Genomic DNA, 15,683 nt, shown 5'->3' with positions numbered 1-15,683 from the left:
ATGAAGCAAATACAACATGTGGAAAGTGTTAACTTCAGGTCACCTTTCCCCATTCACTCAGTTCCAAAGAGGCAATTCTACAAATGGGAAATGTTTCACTGCCAAAGTATCCCCAGGTCCACCTTCCTCTGAGCCTCTCCAGTGCCCTTAAACTTGCATTAGGTGCTCTTCTAACTCATACTATCTTCCCCCTTTCCCCTTTTCATCCTCTAGGAATTTCAGTAACACAGAATTTGGACTGGCTCAGTGTCCTCAGCATCCTCTCTCAGTCATGGAGTCTCTGTCCTACTCTCTAAGGCCATGTGACTTGCCATCTTGTAACGACCCTGCTTCCCTTCGTCACGGCCACTCTTGCCTGAAAATTAATGACTGGATTAAAGGATTGATCTCCAGTGTTCTTGCCTGGAGAATCCCAAGGACGGAGGAGTCTGGTGGGCTATACAGTCCATGGAGTCACAAGTGTGGAGGTAATTAACATGTGGTGAAAATCCTTTCAGATTTCCAGCTTAGAATTTATACCATCTTAGATTCAAGGGGAATGACCAAGGAATCTACTTAGTCACTCTAGCTCAGAGCTTTCAAAATCTAACTGCTAGGACAGTGGGAAATACATTCTATTATGCAACACATACACATATATAGCTGAAACAATAGTACTACAAAGCAATTCTTGCCCTTCCTACTTGCCATGCAAGCATCTTCTATCCTACCCTGTTCTCTTTCTCAATCTCTCTCATTTTAATACTGTTCAAGCTGGCACCAAATTGGTTTCAAGGTCCACTAACATGCCGCTTTATACACTTTGGAAAGATACCGATTGCACATGGCTCCTCATGGGTTGGAAGCACACATGGAAGAGTGGATACATAGATCCTCTGATGGTAGAAAGCAACCAAAACACAGTAGTTGGACTAAAGGCCCAGGAGAGGCCAATACTTTCCCCAGTAGCAAGAAGCCAGAAGCAGCTTTTTCATCTTTCTCCATTTACCTCAGCAAACTTAAAAGTATACAAATATTTAGAAAAAGCTTCATTATTACTTTCACATAAATGTTCACGGAATTTTTCCTTTAAGATATGAAGGGACAGCAAATCACCGTAAATCACAGCAAGAATCTTGACATTTTAAAGTTTAGACTTTAGAGATTAGTTCATCTAGAAGTCACAGGCCAGTAGCCCTTAAGCAAATTTCTACCTAATGATGTATTCTGTATCATGGTGTTGGCAAACACATTGTTTTACACATTTTGAATATAGGACTAAAATTTTAAAATGGAGAAATTCACATAAAATACCGATAATTGACTTCTTTTAAAAAGAAAAAAAGTACAGAACACTGGGCATATATTTTCACATGGTAGCGAACATCGGAGTTTTTTTTACCATAGCTCTTCATCCTAATCCTGCTTTTTCTGGTTCACCAATTTTAACTGAGTGAATGAACACTCTTATCATCACTTTTTAACAAATCAAATTTCTCCTCTATAGACCCAGGTTTGACTATCAGTTGCGTCACTTAACAGCTATGTGGCCCACATAATTAACCTATTAGCCTCAGCTGGCTAAGGAACACAAGGAGGCACCATCAAGTGTCATGGGGCACACAGTAGATAAACAATAGTCATTCTTTTCCCCACTCTTCTCCTTGGCTGTTTCTGAACATAAGTCAAGGTTGCAAACCCTGTAAATTGGGCTGAAGTCCAAACTTTCAATATATTGCTTGCAAATTAAGGTTGTCCAAGTCTAAGTAAATGCTCTGTTCAATATATCTAATGATACTTGCAAAGTGAGCAACATTCAGTAGGATACAAATAGAGATCCAATCACAAAAGACAGGCAAGACATAAAATGACCTTTATATCATCTGATCTCATCCTCAACCATTAACTCTACAATTCACTCTATGCTTGTGAACAAACTGTATTCCACTCCTGTGGTGTTTTCCAAGCTCCCCCAACAAGAATGCCCTGGGGGCCCTGTTAATCAGCATTCCCTAGGTCCCTCCCCTGGAGATTCTGATTCAGAGGCTATCAAATGGGGCCCACAAATGTGGAATTTAATAAGTACCCAGGTGACTTACCAAGGAGGTTGCCAAGTATATCCTACACCCTGCACCTTGGGGCAAATCTGCCCTCTCTTTGTGGCAGGCTGATCAATCATATAGCAACTCACCACATAAGCCTCTCTTCACCCTCTAGACTTTTGGCTTTACCTTTGAGAGGGAGAGATGAAGGATCCACACAGGAGATACGGTACGTTGACCCCTTCTCTGCTCCCATCACAAACCTGAGCATGACTCAGGCATTGCAATCTATGCTGCTGCTGCTGCTAAGTCGCTTCAGTCGTGTCCGACTCTGTGCGACCCCACAGACGGCAGCCCACCAGGCTCCCCTGTCCCTGGGATTCTCCAGGCAAGAACACTGGAGTGGGTTGCCATTTCCTTCTCCAATGCATGAAAGTGAAGTCGCTCAGTCGTGTCTGACTCTTAGCGACCCCATGGACTGCAGCCCACCAGGCTCCTCCATCCATGGGATTTTCCAGGCAAGAGTACTGGAGTGGGGTGCCATCACTGCAGGTAGCTTCATTTTTCAAAGTCAGGGAACATAGATAAGTCCTTTCCAGACTCCAAAGAGTCTAACTAATGCCTGCTCAAAGTGAGATGATCAACAAATGGCTGATCACTGAAGTTTACAGAAAAGTAATAGAAGGGAAATATAAACAAAAAGACAGTTTCCTTTTTCATGGCTCAGCCTGGCCTTCCTTCCACAAAAGGAAAAGATGAAAGTTTAAGGCAACAGAAATAATCCACTTTCAGCTTTGACTGCATCATTCTGTCTTTATTAGTAGAAGGAGTCTGCTTCTCCAAGTCTGAAGGACTTTTTTAGGAAATCATTCTGTCCTACTAGATTTGTAAGATCAATAAGTGTATAATTGTGATCAAGAGCATAGACTCAGGAGCCAGACACCGACATCAATTCCTGGCACCTCCACTTGCCACCTAACCTCAGTTAAAGACTTGTGAGGATTCAGTGAGTTAATATATGTAAAGCTCTTAGAGCAGTGTGGGAAGCATGTAAGTATTAAGTAAAGATTAACAACTGTAGTGATAATCTGGGAAATGTTTTCTCAACCATAGTATTTTTTCAGAAGTGTTAATTGAGAATGTTATGTATAGTATTGATAGTAACGACTATACCAAATTATTCACTGATGTTTCATTTCTTAAAGTGCATGTAACTCACACTCAACCACCTGGTCACACAGCTTTAGCAACTTAGTTCTTTCACTGAGCTGGAGAGTCTGCCAGGCAACCAACTAGCTGAGCAGAGCAACACGCTCTCAACTATCCCCAAAGGATAAAGAGAGCACCCTGACAGACAAAAGCGCTAACGAGCAACTTCATGTGAAGCATTTTCAGAATTTTTCAAGAACATCATTCATCATTCAAAGTCTTTTCCCACTCCATGAAGAGTTGATTTGTCATGGTTTTCTACTAGCAAACCAAAAGGCTCCATGCTTTATTTGATCTCATCCTCTGCCACTAACCCTTGAAAATTAACGCAATTTTTTAAACATAACAAGAACTAGGTACCTAAAGGTCATTCATCATCACTTGGAATAAGAAAGAACGTTTTAGATCTGATACATCACTCCTGAATGAGCTTCTGTCCTTAAAAGATAGAAGATTATTTCATTAAAAAAGAAAACACTACAGTTTACATAGGTTTTATTAAAATCTCCATTTCTAATTTCATTTTTAGTTTAAGAGCAAACTACTACTATATGAAAATTAGTAGTAGTTTGTTGTAAAATGGATTACAACAAACTTGCTGGTGGTTAGTGATGGAAAAATACCACTCAAAGTTAAACTATATGGAGGTGGGATGGGGTGGGAGGTAGGTTCAAGAGGGAGGGGTCATACATAAACCTATGGCTGATTGATGTTGATATATGGCAGAAACAAACACAATATTGTAAAGCAATCATCCTCCAATTAAAAACAAATAAAAATTTTTTAAAAAGATTAACTATATGAAAAGGACTGCATGTTCCTGGGCTCAGCATGGCCACTTGAAGCGTAATATTACCCAGAAATACGAATTCAAAGGCCACCTGACTCTGTACAACTTGCTTTAACTAACACATTAGCATTTTATCTGGGATTTAAAAGTTAATTAATATGACCATAGATCCAAAGATCAAGATTCTTAATACATGTTGATACTAGGAGAGAGGATTTGGCATGAGATGAATACAAAACAAATGCTACATATACCAAACCTGCAATACTACCTCATAGCAAGGCAACTATATGGTTGGAAAAAAAAATGTTTTATTGTAATAATTATTTATCACCATCATATAAATATCTGTATGTACTAAAACATGTATGCATAAACTTTATAACTGCCACAAGAAAATTATAAACTACTTTCGCTTATGAGTATTCTTGGGGAAACAATAAAATTTAGCAAATGAAATACAATTCAAAAGAACAACTGCTGGTGGTCTCAAAGGGTTGATAGCATCCTTCACTGACAGCCAGCAAGGAAACAGAGACCTAGGTCCTACAACCACAGGAACTGATTCTGCCAGCAATCTCAATAAGGCTGTAAGTGAATCCTTACCCATCCTAACCTCAGACTTTGAGACCTGAGCAACAAACCCAACCTCACTGTTCCTGGACTTCTGATCTATGGAATTATACACTAATAAGCTGGGATTGTTTTAAGCACTAAACTGTGGTAATCTATAGAAAATTAATACAGAGGGCCAAAACTAGATGCTTTTATAAACAGGAAGATAACATATGGAAAAGTGGAATTTCAAATTGGAAAATGGTAATTTAACAACTCTGGAATAAACTGACATTCATCTTGAAAACAGAAAGCTAAATTCCTACTCTATACATTAAAAATATATCTTTTATTAAAATTTTAATAAATGTTTAATTTAATAACTTAAGTTAAAAACAAATCTCTAGATTAAAAACTTAAAATACAAAAATTACAATAAATTTACCAGAAGAAAATTTAGAAAGATATTTTATTACTGTTAGCTGAGAAAAACTTTCCAAAGCGAGAGAGTAGTAAAGACAAATGGTTTGACTATTCACTTATCTATCATCTATCTTATATAGCAAAAATCATAAATAAAATCAAGAGACAAATGCAGCTCATAATGATGGCTGCTGCTGCTAAGTCGCTTCAGTCATGTCCAATTCTGTGCGACCCCATAGACGGCAGCCCACCAGGCTCCCCCGTCCCTGGGATTCTCCAGGCAAGAATACTGGAGTGGGTTGCCACTTCCTTCTCCAATGCATGAAAGTGAAAAGTCAAAGTGAAGTCGCTCAGTCGTGTCCGACTCTTCGCGACCCCATGGACTGCAGCCTACCAGGCTCCTCCGTCCTTGGGATTTTCCAGGCAAGAGTACTGGAGTGGGGTGCCATTGCCTTCTCCGCATAATGATGGCAAGCTCTTAATATTCCGAGTAACCAAATCAGTCATACAAATTTATAAGAGAAAAATAAAAAGGCCAATAAAATTGGGTACAGAATATGAATAAGCAATTCTCAAAAGAGGACATCCAAAGAGCCAATAAATATGAAGAGACTCTCAAGCCTCACTAGTCACCAGAAGGTTGCAAACCGAAGGTATAATGGAGATACTGTTTTATCCATATGACTGATAAATATTAAAATAATTATAGCCTGTGCTGGTGAGGATAGGTATAAACAACCCCCTGGACAATGGGAGTGAAAACTACTACAATCTTCCTCCTCTTTTACCCTCTCTCATGCCCCCCAAATTGATAGTATCTCTTAAAATTTTAAATGCATATGAATACTGATGGAGCAATGGGCTTTCCCAGCGGCTCAGTGGTAAAAGAATCCACTGTAATGCAGGAGACTCTGAGATACAGGTTCAATTCTTGGGGAGGGAAGATCCCCGGGAGGAGGAAATGGAACCCACCCCAGTCATCTTGCCCAGAAAATTCTATAGACAGAGGAGCCTGTACAGTCCATGGGGTAGTCCTCATGGTCACAAACAGTCAGACACGACCGAATGACTAAACAACAATACCAGCAACTAACAGAAATTCCACTTTGGGGAGTCTTACCTATATGTACAAGAATGTATACTGTAGTTGGGTTTTTTTTGCACCAACAGCCTGGAAATATCATGAAAGTCAACTAGAGAACAGCTAACTAAATTATAACATCCACATTATGGGATATTATGCATATATTAAAAAAAAACATTTCTCTAACCATTGACCTGGACTGATAACTATTTAGGTACTAAAGCAGAAAAGGAATAAAACAAATGACAGAGAAATGTAAATGTAATAATCCAAAATTTGCAAAAACGAATGAAGAACAGACTAATACGAAAGACCTGGGTTCAAAGAATGGTGAGAAGAACTTGGACACAGTTCAAGTTTCACTTTGGTTTACCGCCCTAATGAGTAAATAGGATCTGAAAGATCTGAGTGGCTGTAGCTCCTATCACCTGCCTAGTTTCTCATGAAGTTATGACTACTTAGGAGCTTTGTCAATTGTGGAGAATGAGGAGCCCATCAAGAAACAACAACCTGGAATTAAGCCTTTTCGATTTCTTAGGCTGCAAGAGGGTCACATTGACACAAAAGAGTCTACTGATTAGTAACCAAGGACTGGTCCTCCTGCAACACAGATTCATAGTCTAGGTTTTATTTCTTACAGCATCACTGAATCTTCCATTGACCGGCCTTAACACAAACTGCCTCAATGTGTGCATGTTCATATACATTTGCAAGGACATGAATGCAAGTACAGAAAAATTCACACAAGTCTATTAATATTGGTTATCTCGAGGAGGGAATAAAAAGAAAACGGAAATTATTAACTTTTCTTTTGTTATAGTAAAAATGTGATGTTGTTCAGTCACTTGGTCGTGTCCAACTCTTTGTGACCCCATAGATCACAGCACACCAGGCTTCCCTGTCCTCCTCCAACTCTCAGAGCTTGCTCAAAGTCATGTTCATTGAGTTGGTGATTCATCCAACCATCTCATCCTCTGTCGTTCCCATCTCCTCCTCCTTTCAATCTCTCCCAGCATCAGGGTCTTTTCTAATGAGCTGACTCTTTACATTAGCTCACCAAAGGTTTGGAACTTCAGAATCAGCCCTTCCAATGAATATTCAGGGTTGATTTCCTTTAGGATTGACAGGTTTGATCTTGCAGTCCAAAAAACTGTCAAGAGTCTTCTCCAACACCACAGTTCAAAAGCATCAATTCTTTGGTGCTTAGCCTTCTTTATGGTTCAATTCTCACATCCATACATGATACTGGAAAAACCATAGCTTTCACTAGATGAACCTTTGTTGGCAAAGTAATGTTTCTGCTTTTTAATATACTGCCTAGGTTTCTCATAGCTTTTCTCCCAAAGAGCAAGCGTCTTTTAATTTCATGGCTGCAGTCAGTGTCCACAGTGATTTTGGAGCCCAAGAAAATAAAGTTTGTCACTGTTACCATTGTTTCCCCATCTGTTTGCCATGAAGTGATGGAACCAGATGCTATTATCTTAGTTTTTTTGATGTTAAGCCAGCTTTTTCACTACCCTCTTTCACCTTCATCAAGAGGCTCCTTGGTTTCTTTTGCATTCTGTGATAAGGATGGTGTCATCTGCATATCTGAGGTTATGGATATTTCTGCCGGCAATCTGGATTCCAGTTTATGCTTCATCCAGCCCAGCATTTTGCATGATGTACTCTTCAAATAAGATAAATAAGCGGGGTGACAATAGACAGCCTTGACGTACTCCTTTCCCAATTTGGAACCAGTCCATTGTTCTGTGTCCATTTCTAACTGTTGCATCTTGACCTGCATACAGATTTCTCAGGAAATCAGGTAAGGTGTTCTGGTATTCCCATCTCTTGAAGAATTTTCCACAGTTTGCTGTGATCCACATGTCAAAGGCTTAAGCATAGCTGGGGAAGTAGAAATAGTTTTTCTGGAATTCTCTTGCTTTTCTATGATCCAGCAGATGTAGGCAATTTGATCTCTGGTTCCTCTGCCTTTGATAAATCAGCTTGTACAACTGGAAGTTCTCGGTTCATTCAGTGCTGAAGCACAGCTTGGAGGATTCTGAGCATGACATTGCCAACGTGTGAACTGACTACAACTGTGCGGTAGTTTGAGCATTCTTTGGCATTGTCTTTCTTTGAGATTGGAATGAAAACTGACCTTTTCCAGTCCTGTGGCCACTGCTGAGTTTTCCAAATTTGCTGGCATATTGGGTGCAATACTTTCACAGCATCATCTTTTAGGATTTTAAACAGCTCAGCTGGAATTCCATCACCTCCACTTGCTTTGTTTTAGTGATGCTTCCTAAGGCCCACTTGATGTCACACTCCAAGATGCCTGGCTCTAGGTGAGTGATCACACCATCGTGGTTATCCAGGTCATTAAAATCTTTTTTGTATAGTTCTGTGTATTCTTGCCACCTCTTTTTAATATCTTCTGCTTCTGTTAGATCTTTACCGTTTATGTCCTTTATTGTGCCCATCTTTACATGAAATGTCCCCTTGGTATCTCTAATTTTCTTGAAGTAAAAATATTTTTTTAATTAAACTTTTTGAAGGAAGAAGTTGTAAATAATAGCTATGCAACAGTCTAAAACTGCCCTTGTATAGATGTGAGAGTATATAGATGAGCCAAAGAACTGATGCCTTCAAACTGTGGTACTGGAGAAGACTCTTGAGAGTCCCTTGGACAGCAAGGAGATCAAGCCAGTCTATCCTAAAGGAAATCAACTCTGAATATTCACTAGAAGGACTGATACAGAAGCTGAAGCTACAACACTTCTGGTCACCTAATGCAAAGAGCCGAGTCACTGGAAAAGACCCTGATGCTTGGAAAGCCTGAAGGTAGGAGGAGAAGGGGATGACAGAGAAGATGGTTGGATGGCATCACCAACTCAATGGACATGAGTTTGAGCAAACTCCAAGAGATGGTGAAGGACAAGGAAGCCCGCTGTGCTGCAGCTCATGGGGTTAAAAAGAGTCGGACACAATTGAGTGACTGAACAACAAAGCACCTGAGCTTAACATTAGGCCTGCATGATGCTACATGAGCCAATATTCATTTTACTCCAGAGCCTAAAAAATAAACGAAGTTGTGAAAATTACAAGCTATCAATTTTAAGCCTAAAATCAATTAAGTTCAGAAATAAACATAAACCAAGATCTGCTTAGAGAATAAGTACAAGCAATTCTGCAAGGATTATTACTGCTTATGAAATAAATTTTTCATGTCATTTAAATTTCACAACGTGGTGTGGAGTTTTATTTCCGTTTTTCAGAAGAAGAAACAAGAAGTCAAGGAAGGTTTCCAGAACTCAAGACATACAATTTTTGATTCCAAAGGCATGCCTTTCCAACTACACAATCCTACTTATATATAAAATTAAAAATAATCAAATATAATCATTTTAAGCTAAATTATTTCTAACCAGGGTATATTTTTCTAGACGATATAAAAGCTAATCATTCAATAAGAGCATACCTAAAATTACATATCATACTATGTTCCCTCTTATACATAAATGTACTTGAAAGCAGTCAGTTCTCAAAAACCCCGTTTCCCTTAATGAATGCTTAATGAAGCTTGCAGCAGGGCAGATAACCAAAGGTAAATACAGGATAATGAACTCCCTTGAGTCCAGTAGGTATTTTAAAATTTCTGAGATCATCCCATCACCAGCCAACAAACAACTTGAAATATATACACGAGCTCACTCGCCCTAAAAAGAAAAACACGTTTGTGCATAGTCATTTCAAGATGCCTTTTGTGGATGTCAAACGCCAGGATGCATCAGGAAGTCTTGAGACACACCCCTGAGTCTGATACAGCAAATCTAGGCTGGGGATCTAGAATCTACATGTTTAACAAGTTTCCAAGTAGTGCTGGTATGCTAGTCCTGGGACCCACTTTGAGAAACACCATTCTATACTATTCTAATACTATTCTATTTACAGTAATCCAAGTCTATGCGCCAACCACAAATGCCAAAGAAGCTGAACAGTTCTGTGAAGATCTACAAGACCTTTCAGAACTAACACCCCCAAAAGATGTCCTTTTCATTATAAGGGACTGGAATGCAAACTAGGAAGTCAAGAGATATCTGGAAACAGGAAAGTTTGGCCTTGGAGTACAAAATGAAGCATGGCAAAGGCTAACAGAGTTTTGCCAAGAGAATGCACTGGTCATAGTAAATACCCTCTTCCAACAACACAAAAGAAGACTCTACACATGGGCATCACCAGATGGTCAATACTGAAATCAGACTGATTATATTCTTTGTAGCCAAAGATGGAGAAGCTCTATACAGTCAGCAAAAACAAGACTGGGAGCTGACTGTGGCTCAGACATTGAACTCCTTATTGAAAATTTCAGGCTTAAATTGAAGAAAGTAAGGAAAACCACTAGACCATTCAGGTATGACCTAAATCAAATCCCTTACGATTATACACTGGAAGTGACAAATAGATTCAAGGGGTTAGATCTGATAGAGTGCCTGAAGAACTATGAACAGAGGTCCGTAACACTGCACCGGAGGTGGTGATCAAAACCATCCCCAACAAGAAGAAATGCAAAAAGGCAAAATGGTTGTCCGAGGAGGCCTTACAAATAGCTGAGAAAAGAGAAGCAAAAAGCAAAGGAGAAGAGGAAAGATACATCCATCTGAATGTAGAGTTCCAATGTACAGCAAGGAGAGAGAAGAAAGCCTTCTTAAATTATCAATGGAAAGAAAAGGAGGAAAACAATAGAATAGGAAAAACTAGAGATCTCTTCAAGAAGATTAGATACCAAGGGATGATTTCATGCAAAGATGGGCACAATAAAGGGCAGAAATGGTATGGACCTAATAGAAGCAGAAGGTATTAAGAAGAGGTGGCAAGAATACACAGAGTTCAATTCAGTCACTCAGTGGTATCCTACTCTTTGCAACCCCATAGACTGCAGCACGCCAGGCTTCCCTGTCCATCACCAACTCCCACAGCTTGCTCAAATTCATTTCCATTGCATCAGTGATGCCATCCAACCATCTCATCCTCTGTCATCCCCTTCTCCTCCTGCCTCAATCTTTCCCAGCATCAGGGTCTTTTCTAGTGAGTCAGTTCTTCGCATCAGGTGGCCAAAGTATTGGAGTTTCAGTTTCAGCATCAGTCCTTCCCATGAATATTCAGGACTGACTTCCTTTAGGATGGACTGGATCCTTTAGGTTGGATCTCCTTGCAGTCCAAGGGACTCTCAAGAGTCTTCTCCAACACCACAGCTCAAAAGCATCAGTTCTTCGGCACTCAGCCTTGTTTATGGTCCAATTCTCACATCCATACATAACTACCGGAAAAGCCATAGCTTTGACTAGACAGACCTTTGCTGGCAGAGTAATGTCTCTGCTTTTTAATATGCTGTCTAGGCTCATCATAGCTTTTCTTCCAAGGAGCAAGTGTCTTATAATTTCATGGCTGCAGTCATCATTTGCAGTGATTTTGGAGCCCAAAAAGACAAAAAAAAAAAAAAAAAAGATCTTAATGACTCAGATAACCACAATGGTCTGATCACTCACCTAAAGTCAGACATCCTGGAGTGTGAAGTCAAGAAAGTGAAGAGAAACTAAAGAGCTTCTTGATGAAAGTGAAAGAGGAGAGTGAAAAAGCTGGCTTAAAACCCAACATTCAAAAAACTAAGATCCTGGCGTCTAGTCCCATCACTTCGTGGCAAATAGATGGAGAAATAATGGAAACAGTGACAGATTTTATTTGGGGGGCTCCAAAATCATTGCAGATAAGATGCTTGCTCCATATTAAGGCCAGGCAAGGGTAATACATCACCAAAAGCACTGAACTATTACTTTTGATACCTGGTGGTTAGTATCATGAAAGGAAGTGCTACATGAGAATATAAGAAACTAAGTATCTTTCACTTTGACCACTAAAAAAATCTTTGTGACAGTTCTATCATTTTTAGGATGCTAAACAGGAAAAAGTCCATTTTACTTAAGCACATACCCCTTTCTAGAAAAGAATGCTTAAATCAAGCTCACTCAGTCCCAATTCATTCAAGAACCATGGCCTGAAAAATAGACTCAATGGTTAATAGTGGGGAGACAGAAACAAACAATACAGTTCTATTTACATCAGAGCAGCAGCCTCTAGCCCAGAATAAGGGAGGGGGCCAAGCAGAGCAAAAAGTGACAGGCTTATATCATTGTTGATGAGTCAAATTAGAATTTTCAAATACAACATTTTTATTTGGGTAGCCTATCCCTTCTGCAGGAGAGCTTCCTGACCCAGGAACTGAACTGGGGTCTCCTGCATTGCAGGTGGATTCTTTACCAACTGAGCTATGAGGGAAGCCCCAGAAAGAAGATAGCAGTATAAAATATAACTGGGGTAAAGAAATGCATTGTTTTATATAGAAAAATTTATCCATTCTTAGTGTTCCAAACTTATATTAAATACAAAGAGTTTTTTCAATTCTCCTGTGTGAGAATAAAGCCTACACACACACACACATACATATATATATATATATCTCCCAATATATAGACACTGAAACATATATGTCAATATATAGACACTTAAATATCTATCTCTTTTTAATATATCTCAACTTTTTTTCTGAAGGAATAACACACCTAAATGAGTCACCTCTGTCTGATGCTTTGACTCAAAACTGAATTAAGCTAGCAAAACTACAGGTAAGTGATGCATGTATATTCATGTACCTTTGTTATTGGGAACTAAAAAAAAATCTCACCTATACTCATAGTGAGTTCCCACTCTCTTAGTCTATTCTTAAAGCTGAAAAAAAAATCAACATACATTAAAAGGTTAATAAGGACAAGATAAGGGGACCCAGTCCTGCCACTATTATTCAACATAGTTTTGGAGGCACAGCAAAGAAAAATAAAAGGAATCCAGGATGGAAAAGAAGTAATACTATACATAGAAAACCCTAAAGATGCCACCAGGAAATTACTAGAGCTAATCAATGAACGTATTAAAGTCATAAGATATAAAATTAATACAAAGAAATCCCTTACATTCCTATACACTAACAACAAAAATATCAGAAAGAGAAATTAAGGAAATAATCCATTCACCACTGCAACAAAAAGATAAAATACCTAGTAATAAACATACCTAAAGAAACAAAAGTCTTGTATGCAGAAAACTATAAAACACTGATGAAAGAAATCACAGATGAAACAAACAGATGGAGAGATATACCATGTTCTTGGGTAGAAAGAATCAATATTGTGAAAACAACTACAGTATCCAAAGCAATCTATACTTTCAATGCAATCCCTATGAAAGTATCAATGCTATATTCACAGAACTAGAACAACAACAAAAAAAAATTTTCACAATTTGTATGGGAACACAAAAGACCCCAAATAGCCAAAGCATCTTGAGAAAGAAGAATGGAGATGGAGGAATCAACCACCCTGACTTCAAACTATACTACAAAGTTATAGTCATCAAGACAGTATGATACTGGCACAAAACCCAGAAATATAGACCTGGAACAAGATAGAAAGCCCAGAGATAAACCCATGCACCAATGGGCACCTTATCTCTGACAAAGGAGCCAAGAATATAAAATGAGGCAAAGACAGTCTCTTCAATAAATGGTGCTGGGAAAACTGGGCAGCTACGTGTAAAAGAATGAAACTGGAATACTTCCTAACACCATACAGAGGGATCAACTCAAAATGGATTAAAGACCTAAATGTAAGACCAGAAACTATAAAACTCTTAGGGGAAAACAGAAGCACAACACTCTTGGACATAAACCACAGCAAGATCTTCTATGACTCACTTTCTAGAGTACTGGCAATAAAAACAAGCAAATGGGACCTAATTAAAAGCTGTTGCACAGCAAAGGAAGCTATAAACAAGGTGAAAAGACAATTTTCATAATGGGAGCAAACAACAGCAAATGAAACAACTGACAAAGGATAAATCTCCAAAATATATAAGCAGCTCATGCAGCTCAATAACCAGATAAACAACCCAATCAAAATATGGGCAGAATATCTGAACAGACATTTATCCAAAGACGACATGAAATGAAGTGAAAGTCGCTCGTTGTGTCCAACTCTTTGCAACCCCCCATGTACTATACAGTCCATGGAATTCCCTAGGTCAGAATTCTGGAGTGGGTAGCCTTTCCCTTCTATAGGGGATCTTCCCAACCAAGGGATCGAACCCAGGTCTCCTGCATTGCAGGTGGATTCTTTACCAGCTGAGCCACAGGGCAATTCTTAGAATACAGGAGTGGGTAGCCTTTCCCTTCTCCAGGGGATCTTCCCAACCAAGGGATCGAACCCAGGTCTCCTGCATTGCAGGTGGATTCTTTACCAGCTGAGCCACAGGGGAATTCTTAGAATACTGGAGTGGGTAGCCTTTCCCTTCTCCCGTGGATCTTTCTGATCCAGGAATCAAACCCGGGACTCCTGCACTGCAGGCGGATTCTTTCCCAACTGAGCCATCAGGGAAGTCAAGAAGACATAAAGATGCTAATAAACACATGAAAAGATGCTCAACATTGCTCATTATTAGAGGAATGCAAATCAAAACTACAATGAGGCATCACCTCACACTGGTCAGAATGACCATCATCAAAAAATCTACAAACAATAAGTGCTGGAGAGAGTGTGGAGAAAAGGCAACCCTCTTGTGCTGCTTGGTGGGAAGGTAAATTGATACCACCACTATGGAGAACAGCATGGAGATTCCTTAAAAAACTCGAAATAAAACTACCATATGACACAGCAACCCCACCGCTGGGCATATTCCCTGAGGAAATCATAACTGAAAAAGACACATGTACCCCAATGTTCATCACAGACCCATTTACAATAGCCAAGACATGGACGCAACCTAGATGCCCAACAACCCAGAAATGGCTAAAGAAGCTGTGGTACATATATGCAATGGGATATTACTCAGCCATAAAAAGGAACATATTTGAGTCGGTTCAAATGAGGTGGATGAACCTAGAGCCTATTACACAGAGTGAAGCAAGTCAGAAAGAGAAAAACAAATATCATATATGAACACACACAGACACAGAACCTAGAAAAATGGTACTAAATGAACCACTTGCAGGGCAGCAGTGGAGACAGACAGCACAAACTTGTGGACACAGTGGGGCAAGGAGAGAGTGGGACAATTTGAGACAGCAGCTTTGAAACATATATATTATCATATGTAAAACAGAGAGCCAGTGGAAACTTGCTATACGATGCAGGGAGTGTGTGACAGTGCTGTGTGACAACCTAGAGGGGTGGGTCGGGGTGGAGGCGGGAGGGAGGGGACATATGTATACCTATGGCTGTTCATGTTGCTGTACGGCAGAAACCAACACAGTACTGAAAAGCAATTATCCTCCAATTAAAAACAATTTTTAAAAGGTTAATGATAGCAATCGTTAATACAATGTTTTGACACTGATAATCCTAGATGCTTCTAAAATAACATGTTACTGAAATGACAGAACAGCAAGTTTTTGAGATTCAGTTATTCAACTAATAAAATATGATTCATTCTACAAGCCTAAGATGATAACAATATCTACCATTTTTTAAGACATGTCAAGTTCTGTGCAAGGTATAAATACACATTAATG

At 39.3% G+C, this 15,683-nt stretch overlaps 1 protein-coding gene across 2 annotated transcripts in view; it reads right to left on the bottom strand.

The window, feature by feature from the left end:
- The window catches only part of ATP10D (ATPase phospholipid transporting 10D (putative)), a 129,729-nt gene that overhangs the window by 98,189 nt on the left and 15,857 nt on the right, over positions 1-15,683 (bottom strand). The gene's annotated exons all lie outside the window — the stretch shown is intronic.

This window comes from Oryx dammah, unplaced genomic scaffold (genome assembly GCF_014754425.2).
Source record: "Oryx dammah isolate SB20612 unplaced genomic scaffold, SCBI_Odam_1.1 HiC_scaffold_3, whole genome shotgun sequence".
NCBI lineage: Eukaryota > Metazoa > Chordata > Mammalia > Artiodactyla > Bovidae > Oryx > Oryx dammah.
This window is presented reverse-complemented; position numbering and strand designations above follow the sequence as displayed.